This window comes from Mandrillus leucophaeus, unplaced genomic scaffold (assembly GCF_000951045.1).
Source record: "Mandrillus leucophaeus isolate KB7577 unplaced genomic scaffold, Mleu.le_1.0 Scaffold38, whole genome shotgun sequence".
NCBI lineage: Eukaryota > Metazoa > Chordata > Mammalia > Primates > Cercopithecidae > Mandrillus > Mandrillus leucophaeus.
Window position 1 is genome coordinate 3,862,356 of NW_012104031.1, and position 9,892 is coordinate 3,872,247.

The following is a 9,892-nucleotide window of genomic DNA, read 5'->3' on the forward strand; positions in this document are numbered from 1 at the left end:
ACTCCAGCCTGGCAGACAGAGCGAGACTCGGTCTCAACAACAACAACAAATGAACAAAAAAAAATGCATAAACAAGTGAGTGTCCCAACAAAATTTTATTTACAAAAATTAGGTGTGGGACTGGATTTAGCACCTGGACCACTGTTGGCCAATGCCTGCACTAGAGTGACAACAGTGAGCAAGACACATGAGGTGGCTGCTTATACAGTCACAAGCTGCATGAGTACCATGGGGATGAGAATGGAGAGCCGGGAAAGCAGGTGGTTGGGGCCTTGATGCAGGGTAGGGGAGGAGGGAGCCATGGGTGTGGGGAGGAAGGCGTCCTTGGAAGTGCTGTTTGAGCTGAGAAAGATGTGTAGACTGTATTAGTCTGATCTTGCACTGCTATAAAGAAACACTTAAGACTGGGTAATTTATAAAGAAAAGAGGTTTAATTGGCTCGAAGTTCCACAGACTGTACAGGAAGCATGATGCTAGCATCTGCTTGGCTTCTGGAGAGGCCTCAGGAAGCTTACAATCATGGGAGAAGGTGAGGAGGGAGCCAGCCCTTCACATGGCCAGAGCAGGAAGAAGAGGCAGGAGAGCAGGGTTTGGGGGGCGCTACACACTTTTAAATGACCAGATCTCATGAGAACTCACTATGACTAGATCTGACCCCGTGATCCAATCACCTCTCACCAGGCCCCACCTCCAACATGAGGGATTACAATTTGACATGAGATTTGGGCAGGGACACAGATCCAAACTGTATCACAGGCTTTGGCTCCGTGAAGGGGGCACAGCGTGTGCAAAGGCCCCGAGGAGGGTAATACAGTGTATGAGGGGAAACAAGGAGTGTGGGCTGGTGTTAGCAACCCAGGGAGGGAAAGCCGAGGTGCTGCTGGATGGAGAGCATGAGGGGCTGTAGGCCATGCTAGGGCTTTTGGCCTGTCTCCCTCGGGTGGCTTTTCATTATGGCGACATGACCAGCTTTGCATTTTATGAAGATTGCCTTGGTGGCAAATATGGAACTGACTGGAGGTGAGCAAGAGGAGACTCAGGAGATCAGGCGGCTATGTTGGGGGCTGATTGACCTGTGGGCCTGGAGCTCAGAAGTGGTTTGACTCTGACAGAAGAGGATGGCACTGATGCCAGGGTGCGGAGGGAACCACACAGGGAGACACCATAGCTGAGGAGGGAAGGACCTCAAGAGCAAGCCTGAGGCAACAGGAGGAGTAGTCACAGTTATGACGAAAGCAGGCAGTGGCCAGCTGGTGACCACAGCTCAGGGGTCCAGCTCAAGGAAAATGTGCCCTGGGTTTAGTGACCTTGTGATCCTCATCCATGACTTTACAAAGAACTACTTCAGCAGAGGGATGGGGCAGAAGCCACAACGGAGGGGCTGACGAGTGAGGTGAACGTGAAGAAAGGGGGACCATGTGTGCGTGTGTGTGTGTGTGCACACGTGTGTATGTGTGTGTGCATATGTGTATGTGTGTGCAAGTGTGTGTGGTCACAAAGGGAAGGGAAGAACAAGGTAGCAGGTGAGGCTCATTTTTGGTGGGTAATGTGATAAACTGGACTGATCCAGCCTCAGCCGAGGGAAGGGGGAAGTGTCAGGCACAAGAAACGGCGGGGATGGAAAAGACTTCCTGAGAAGTCAGGAGGGCTCCTGCGCAGGAGTGGGAACTGGCTTAACCAGAGGAAAAGCCCTCAACTGAGAAGGGGTCAGGAGGAAAGGTCTGTGGTTTGACCCGAGGTTGGGACATTTTGAGAGATTTCTCACTTCTAATTTTCCTTAAAATAACAGCAAAGAGAGAGGAGGGGTGTGAAGGAGCCACAGGCCTGCGGAGACTGGAGGAGGAGGCAAAGCTGGTGGGGAGGCGTTTCCCGCAGTTTCTGTGCAATGCAGAGGGCCTGGGTGATCCTGAGGGCTGATGGGACACGGGCTGCCCTCTTACTGTAGGGGGATCTCACCAGGGGGCTCAACAGTCGGGGGTAGCCATGGAGAAGGAGAAAGCTGTCAGTGGGATTTCTCCAGGGCTGGCACTTTGCCAGGCGAGTACCACAAAAATGCCAAGGGAGTGTAGGGAATTGGGAAGAAGTTGTAGGCACCACGGACCACGGTGGGAAAAGAAGACTAGAGGGGTGATGGTGTCCCGGGGAGGTCAGGGAGATTTCTCCAGGAACAGCATTCTAGGCTGAGGGAGAGTAAGTACCGAGGCTGGGGGATGGGGGTCTGTTTGGTGGGTTTGTGGCTGGTGGCAAGAGGCCAGCATGGCAGGAACTGAGTGACTGACAGCAGGGACAGGAAATGCCTGTGGGAGCCAGCCAGGGGCCAGGCCAGGCAGGGATCTTACTCTAAATGTGACAAGAAGCCACAGGAGGGTTTAAAATAGATCAGTCTGGCTGCAGTGTGGAGATCAGGCCGAGTGGAGGGGAGTGGAAGCTTCCAGATAGGAGGCTACTGTGGTACTCCAGGTAGAGGGTGGAAAGTGGCCAGGTTTGGAAAGCATTGTGGGTTGTTGATGAATTTGCAGACACCTGGGATGTGGGGGGTGACCCCACATGGATGGGAGGATGGCCCCAAGGCTTCTGGTCCCAGCACCTGGTGCCATGTACTGGGTGCATAATTGAGAGGTGGGCCCTGAATCCACCCCATCCACTCTCTGGGCCCACTGGCCATGCCTGCCTTTGACCAAGAGGCTCCTTCTCAGGCATCTTCTATTCCCTTGCTGTCTGGGCAGCTATAGCTTCCTGGTTGTGTTGGAGTCTGGAAAAGCCTCCAGTCTGCTGCTTCATGGACTCCCCACATTCCCTCTCTGCAGCTCTAAGTCATTTTCCTCTGGTGGATTCCCCGGGAACACTGTCTGTCTGTCATAAGAGCTCAGGGATGATAAGACATTTGTTATTGGTTGTTTTCAACCCTTTCCCCCTTTCCTCTGGAGTTATGCTCCATCCTAGTCTTTTTACTCACTACAGCCAAAGTGAAACTTTCAAAATATACGTTTGTACATGTTACCCCTGCCCCCACCCTTAAAGGCCTCCCACAGCTTCTCATTCCTCTTTGGGAAAGACAAAACTCCTTGATGCAGCCTATGGTGCCCCTGATCCTGCCCTGCCCGGCCTGCCAGCCTCACCTGAACCATCCTCCATCCACTCCAGCTGCCCTGGCCTTCTCTCAGGCTTTGGACTCACCACACTGCATCCCACCTCTGGGCCTTTGCACAGGCTGTGCTCTCTGCCTAGGCCGCCCTTGCATCTCCTCTTTACCTGAATAAATACTCACCCTTCAGGTCTCAGTTCACTCATCAATTTTTCAAGAAAGCACTTTTGCTTTCCCAGATTAGTTCAGGTATGCCCCATTATAGATGCTCACCACCACCAGATGGCTCTCCTTTCCTGCACTTCTCATAATTACAATTTTATATGCACTTATGTGAAGTGCATGGTAAGTTCCATGAGGGAAGCATGATATGAGCTCAATAAATACTTGAGTGAGTGAGTGAATGAATGAATGAATGCATGCATGTGTCTCTCACATCTGTTCTCTCTACTCCATTCCCTACCTTCCCACCCTAGTGCAGATCCTTACCATTTCTGGTCTGTGGAACCAGCCTCCCTGCTCCACTCCCCATGGAGCTAACTTTACAAACCCCCACTTACAACTGCTCAGCACCCTTCAGTGGTCCCTGCTGGGTATAGGGGGAGGTCTAATCTCCTTTTCTTGGACTCCAACACTCCTAAGATGCAGTTCTCCCCCTTCATTCCTGGCCTGCAGGTTCCCTGAACCTCTGGAGCATTCAGCATCTTCATTCCTGGCAGGTTTATTTCACTCCCAAGCAGCTTTACTTTGCTACAGGACCATTTCTGGATGGTCAGTCTTAGAGAGAAAGCCCGCATCCGCCATGAACCTTGGGTCCCTGTACTGTGCCAAGGCCACTTCCAGGTGCCTCAGACAGGGTTCAGTGAACACTTCTCAGATTCACATCCAACCCACATTTATTGAATGCTCTCTATGTGCCAGACACAACCAAATTTGTTTTTAAACTTTTCACAGCAGTTCTGAAAAGTAGGTATTATTTTCCACAATTTTATATTGAGGAAATCAAGTTTCACAAAGGGATTTATTTGGAGTCAAATGACAAGTGGTTGGCATTCTTGGGACTACATTCAGCCTCTTCCCCCAGCCTGTGCTGCCTCCTGCCCGCCCCACAGTGGAGAGTGAGAGGGTGGGGTGCTGTAGGGACTGTGCACCGGCTGTGGGGAGCTGTCTGCAGAAAGGGGAGGAGGACTGCAATCCAGGGGCAAGGGTAGAATGGAGGAGCTAGGCTCAACCTGATAAATGGCATCTACAAAAAGCCCACAGCTAACATTATATTAAATGGAGAAAGATTGAAAGATTTTCCCCCAAAGATCAGGAAAAAGACAAGAATTCCCACCGTCACCACTTCTGTTCAACAGTGGACTGGAAGTTCTAGCCGCGGCAATTAGGGAAGAAAAAGAAAATGGGAAACTATCTTCATTTGCATGATTCTATATATAGAAAATCCTAAGGAATCCACCAACACACACACACATGCACACACACACACACACGCACACACACACACAAATTATTAGAACAAATGATTTCTGGCTGAACGCAGTGCCTCATGCCTGTAATCCCAGCACTTTGGGAGGTGGAGGCAGGTGGATCACCTGAGGTGAGGAGTTCAAGACCAGCCTGGCCAACATGGTGGAACCCCATCTCTACTAAAAATGCAAAAATTAGCCGGACATGGTGGCACACACCTATAATCACAGCTACTCGAGAGACCGAGGCACGAGAATTGCTTGAGCCCAGGAGGCGGAAGTTGCAGTGAGCCGAGATCACACCACTGCTCTCCAGCCTGGGCGATAGAGCAAGACTCTGTCTCAAAAACAAAAACAAAAACAAATGAGAGTTCGGCAATGTGGCAGGGTACAAAACTGAGCTACAAAAATCTATTATATTTCTATACACTAGCAGTGAACAATCTGAAAGTGAAATTAAGAAAACAATTCCATTGATAATGACATCAAAAAGAATAAGATACCGAGGAACAAAAGAAGTGCAAGATTTGTATGTTGAAAACTACAAAACAATCTTGAAAGAAATTAAAGGTCTAAATAAGTGGAAAAATAATGTAAAACTCAATATTGTTGATATGATCCCTGAGCTGATCTACAGATTCAACACAATACCTATCAAAATTCCAGCTATTTTGTAGAAATTAACAAGCTGGTCCTAAAATTCATATGGAAATGCAAGGAACCCAGAATAGCCAAAACAATCCTGATTAAGGAAGAACAAGGCCTGGTGCAGTAGTTCATGCCTGTAGTACCAGCATTTTGGGAAGCCAAATGGATTGCATGAGCCCAGAAGTTGGAGACCAGCCTGGGCAGCATGGTGAAACCCCGTCTCTACAAAAATACAAAAATTAGCCAGTTGTGGCAGCATGGGGCTGTAGTCCCAGCTACTCAGAAGGCTGAGGTGGGAGGATCAACTGAGCCCGGGAGGTCAAGGCTGCAGTGAGCCATGTTCACGCCACTGTACTCTGGCCTGGGTGACAAAGTGAGACCTTGGCTAAAAAAAAAAAAAAAAAAAATAAGTTGGAAGACCCATTCTACCTGATTTCAAAACTTACTACAAAGCTACAATAATCAAGACAGTATGGTCAAGAGTAGGCAAGTGCTATTAAAAAAAGTAATAAAAAATAAAACCAGTGTGGTATTGCCATGAGGTTAGACATACAGATAGAATTGAGAGTCCAGAAATAAACCCTCATATTTATGGTCAGTTGATATTTTACAAGGGAACTAAGACAATTGGATGGAGGAAAGAATAGTCTTTTCAACAAATGTTACTATACCAAATGGATATCCACATACAAATGAATAAATGTGAACCCCTTCCTTATGCCATATTCAAAGTGGATTGTAGAAACATAGTGGAACCTAATTTCTAGAAGAAAATTAAAAATTAGCCAGGTGTAATGGCACATGGCTGTAGTCCTAGCTACTCAGGAGGCTGAGGCTGGAGGATCACTTGAGCTCAGGAGGCCATGGCTGCAGTGAGCCATGATCATGCCACTGCACTTCAGCCTGGGTGACAGAGTGAGACCCTGTATCAAAAAATAAGTAGATTGTAGACTTGAATGTGAGAGCTAAAACTATACAACTCCCATAAGAAAACATAGGAGTAAATCTTAGTGCCCTTAGATTTAGTGATGGTTTCTTGGATATAGCACCAAAAATATGGCAACAAAAGAAATAGCTAAATTGGACATCATCAAAATTGAAAACCTTTTTGCTTCAAAGGACATCATTAAAAACTGAAAATATGACAGGGCACAGTGGCTCATGCCTGTCATCCCAGCACTTTGGGAGGCCAAGGAGGCCAGATCAACTGAGGTCAGGAGTTTGAGACCAGCCTGGCCAACATGGTGAAACCCTGTCTCTACTAAAAATACACAAATTAGCCAGGCATGGTGGTAAGCACCTATAATAATCCCAGCTACTTGGGAGGCTGAGGCAGGAGAATCGCTTGAACCTGGGAGGCGGAGGTCGCAGTGAGCTGAGATTGTGCCATTGCACTCTAGCCTGGGCAACAAGAGTGAAACTCCATCTCAAAAACAACAACGAAAAACCACCACACACACAAAATGAAAATATAACCCCAGAATGGGAGAAAATGTTTGCAAAGTATATGTTCAACAAGGAACTGGTATGCAGAATATATAAAAATTCTTACAACTCAATAATAAAAAGACAAAATATTTTAAGACGACCAAAGGATTTGAATAGGTATTTCTCCATGGAAGACATACAAAGGGCCCATAACCACATGAAAAGATATGCAACATCATTAGTCATCAGGGAAATGCAAATCAAAACTACAATGAAATGCCACTTCACCTCCACTAGGATTACTATAAACAAAAAGACATAATAACAAGTGTTGTCTGGGATGTGGAGAGCTTGGAACCCTCATACATTGCTGGTGGGAACATAAATTGGTGCCAGCACCTTAAAATGTCAAACATAGTTATGAGCCAGCAATTCCATACCTACATATATACCCAAGAGAAATGAAAACATATGTCCACGCAAAAACTTATACATGGATGTTCTTAGCAGCATTATTCATAATCTCTTGCAAGTGGGATATTATTAGCTATATTTAGTTATAAAATAGCCCAAGTGGAAATAACCCAAATGTTTATAAATTGATGAATGGATAAATACAAAATATGTTCTAGGCAAGGTGCAGTGGCTCATGCCTGTAATGCCAATGTTTCAGGAGGCTGAAGTGGGAGGACTGCTTGAGGCCAGGAGCTCGAGACCAGCCTGGGCAATATAGGGAGACTCCATATCTACAAAAAATTCAAAAATTAGCCTGGTGTGATGGCATGTACCTGAGTTCCAGCTACTCAGGAAGCTGAGGTGGGAGGATCACTTGAGCCCTGCAGGTGAAGGCTATAGTAAGCCGTGGTTGCACCACTGCACTCCAGCCTGGGTGACAGAGTGAGACCCTGTCAAAAAAAAAAAAAAAAAAAAAAAGTGTTCTACCTACACAATGGAATATTATGTGGCAATAAAAAGGGAATGAGATACTGATACTACAACATGGATGAACCTTGAAAACATCATACTAAATGAAAGAAGCCAGTCACAAAGACCACATATTTTATAATTCCATCGATAGGAAATGTTTAGGATAGACAAATCTATAGAGTCAGAAAGTAGATTAGTGGTTGCTGGAGCTGGGAAGAGGATGGGAATGGAGAGTGACTGCTAATGGGACTGGGTGTCTTTTTGAGGTGGCGAAAATGTTTTAACTTAGATTGTGCTAATTGTTCCACCATTCTGTGAATACAATAAAATGCACTGAACTGTATACTTTAATGGGTGACTTATAAGATATATGAATTACATCTCAATAAAGCTGTTTTTTTTTTTTTTAAAAAAAAGGCCACAGAGGCCTTCACAGTGTGGTAGAAGTGAGGGGAGATGGACACGGCGGAAGGCTCTGGACACAGATCTTGATCCCCTGGTGTGGCTACTTGCAGTTCCTGCCAAACCAGACCCATCTCTTTGCCCCCAGAGGTGAAGTGTCCAGTGGACCTTGGTTTTTCACTTCAAGACCAGTTTTGGGGTCAAGGCTATTTCAACATGGCATGTAGTAAGAGTTTAATAAATGCTTGGTGAATGAACCTACATAGCATCAATGTGCAGGTCACTAGAAGTACTTACGGCTGGAGCAGTCTCTAGGGCTGGGGAGGGGATCTCAGCAGGTTTTTAAAGGAAGAGACAGAACTTAAGAGCTCCTAAAACGTTCCTTCAGAAGAACCCTGAGTCCAGAGGAGAGTTAACTCATCCCTTACATGCAATGAGAAAAGTCTCACATTTTTTCTTTAAATTCTTGTGCTGTATGCATCCTACTCTGTATTTCCAGCTTGTTTTAATTTTAAAATACTGTAAATTGCCATTCAGTAAAACGGATGCTTCAGGGAGTTGTGCTGTTTATTCTTGCATCCTGGAATACCTGTGGGTGTATGCTGCTATGTTCTTTCAGAGGAGCTCAGTCAACAAATATCCCCCGAGTGCCCACTGTGTGCTTGGCACGAGGGGTGCTGTTGCCAACACAGGATCTGCCCTCATGGGACTTTCAGTTGAGAAATGAGTGCGTAGCCCCGAGCTTGGAGGAGAGGACAGAATTGTGGGGGGTAGAGTTTGGAAGCTCGTAAGCACATTGCCTTAAATGAAGACCAACATTTATGCTCAGTGTTTTACTAGCAAAAGGTTGAAAACTGCCTAATCTAATAGTGGAATGGCTAAGCAAATTATGGTGTTACCATGTAGTAGGATATTATGTAACTATTTAATAATAAAAAACAATACAGGAAAAGGCTTATGAAATTTTATGTAAAAAATCTTCCAAAAAAACTATATATAGTATGGTCTCAACATGTAAAACATATTCAGAAAAAATGCCAGCATAGAATGCCCCAAATGCTAGTTGATTTGGAAGGTAGAATTATGGGGGGGATTTCTCTCTCTCCCCAAATTGTCTACAGTAGGTCTGGGTTCTGTTATTAATAAACATTACATCTTTGATGCGGGAAAGCTAATGTGCATCTGCATGTGGGGCAGGGCTAGAGATGAACCTGGAGTAGGGGCTACAGAGTAGACCGGGGAGGAAGGGCTAGAGATGGAGATGTGGGTCTTCCTACAGGAGAGGTCAAAACAAACCCTGAGTGAGCACTGAGGGAGCCGGTGAAGAAACCACAGAGGGCTGAGGAGTCTCGGAGGGCAGGAGGAGGAATTGGAGTCAGGGATGAGGAGAGTTCAAGCGTCATGGAGCTGGGCAGAGAATCTAGGCAGAGCAGTATCTGGAAATCCTTGGAAGTCAAGGAGAGAGGTTGAAAGAGGAGCCCTCAGTGTAAAACCTTATCTCCTTCCTAGAGGGTTAGATTTAAATGAGATATAGGAGAGTGATTTAGCTATACAGGCTCTGGAGTTGGGCAGACCAGTTCAAATCTCAGTTTCAGAACTGACAGCTAAGTGACCTTAGAAAAACCGTCTAACCGCTCTGAACCTGTTTCCCCATCTGTTAAATGGAAACAATAAAAACCACTAGGGTATTTTTTGGATTAGATGAATAATGCACAGAAACTGCTTTGCATAGTGCCTGACACATATATGTACTAACTATTTTTTTTTTAAGAGACAGAACCTTACTTAGTCACCCATAGCTCATGTAACCTGAAGCTCCTGGACTCAAGTGATCCTCTGTCACTTCAGCCTCCACCATGCCTAATTTAAGAAAAAAAAAATTTCTGGCCGGGCATGGTGGCTCAAGCCTGTAATCCCAGCACTTTGGGAGGCC

At 46.0% G+C, this 9,892-nt stretch overlaps 1 protein-coding gene across 1 annotated transcript in view; it reads left to right on the forward strand.

Annotated features, from left to right (window-relative positions):
* The window catches only part of SYT2 (synaptotagmin II), a 49,836-nt gene that overhangs the window by 30,428 nt on the left and 9,516 nt on the right, over positions 1-9,892 (forward strand). The gene's annotated exons all lie outside the window — the stretch shown is intronic.